This window comes from Heterocephalus glaber, unplaced genomic scaffold, assembly GCF_053883595.1.
Source record: "Heterocephalus glaber isolate CG9 unplaced genomic scaffold, H.glaber_assembly_v1.0 deba00001594, whole genome shotgun sequence".
NCBI classification, from domain to species: domain Eukaryota; kingdom Metazoa; phylum Chordata; class Mammalia; order Rodentia; family Bathyergidae; genus Heterocephalus; species Heterocephalus glaber.
Genome location: NW_028258369.1, coordinates 9892103 through 9893479, shown reverse-complemented (window position 1 = coordinate 9893479; position 1377 = coordinate 9892103). Strand labels below are relative to the sequence as shown.

Sequence of the window (1377 nt, the reverse complement as noted above, 5' to 3'; positions counted from 1 at the left end):
ATGAAGAGGAAGACTCAAAACAGCAGATTTGTAAGGGTGGAATCGAAGCTCTTGATGCTCAGAGTTGAGTGGAGATAGGTTTGTCTGTTATCTGTAACCAAGGGGTTTGGGTTTTATGTGCCAAATGGGGGACAAATACACTTCAGGCCAGGGCAAAGCCAGAAAGATATGACTTTTTAAAGCCATGATTCTCGAAGTGATCTGCCACAATGAAAGGGTAGAACAGAAGCAAACTCTACTCAGATCTCAGTCTATACAGTGAAGACAACCATTCTGTTCTCTTGGTCCTCATTTGAAAGACTGGGACCTTCTGCTCTCAGTTGAATTTGTGATTCAAATATATATTCCCTTTAAGAACCAGTAAACCTCGTCTCATAAAATGAACATTTAAAATGGTCGCCATCCAGCTATTCCCCTGGCAGAAACAAATGACAATCTTTTAGAAAGTCACGCCCCTAACCCAAGCCATGAAAGATTTATCCAGATAAAGCCCTACTAAATATGAACTCACCATTTTAAAAAAGCATAAGGACACATGCCACTGTGAGTGAAAGGTAGCCAAACACAGCAAAGAGTTGGATAAAACCCTCCAGTCCTTCAGATGAGATTATTAAATATATATTATGAAATTTGCCTACACATAGTTTTTTTCTGAATCTTGTATCTCCTCAGGAAAACATAGCACTGTTGAATGACTGTAGAATCCTGTGGAGAAATGCAATCTTTGGTCATAGTATTAAGAAATTGTGGTTCACAGCCCCACAAGTCCTCTTTAAAATTACCTAGTAATTTTTTTTAAAAAAGATAAAATATCAGGGGCTGTATGTGGTGGCATCTGCCTGTAATCCCAGCACTCAGGAGGCTGAGGCAAGAGGATTGCCTCAACTTTGAGGCCAGCCTGGGCTACATAGAGAGTTCAAGGCCATCCTGAACTACATAGCAAGACCCTGTCTCAAAAACAAACAAATAACAAAAAGAAAAACATAAAATGTTAAGTTATTACTAAAAAATACCAGGCATACTTGAAAAAAAATTGACTTACAGTACTTTGAAATGAAAAAATCTAGTCCTTAAAATACAAATTTGATGAATAAACTACAGATTACAGAGCTAAAAATGTAGTGAAATGGAAGACAGAGCTAAAAATTTACCCAGAGTGCAACAATTTCTGGGAGCGTGGGGGCAATCACTCAAGATTGGCATTATCAGAGGAGGAAACATCTTGAAGAAGTTGAAATTTTAGCTAAATCTTAAAAGCTATAGAAGCCAGGTAAGGAAATGTATTTCAGAGGAAGGGCATATATTAAGATTAAAAGTATATCCTTTGCATCAGGGAAAGAAAAAAAATACAGAACAAATAACATCCAATATTGAACT

At 37.3% G+C, this 1377-nt stretch overlaps 1 non-coding gene across 1 annotated transcript; it reads right to left on the bottom strand.

The window, feature by feature from the left end:
- Window positions 1-656: 656 nt before the first annotated feature.
- On the bottom strand, window positions 657-784 carry LOC147823260 (small nucleolar RNA SNORA25). The gene has a single exon (XR_015444171.1). It is a non-coding gene; the product is annotated as a small nucleolar RNA SNORA25 (small nucleolar RNA).
- Window positions 785-1377: the final 593 nt, after the last annotated feature.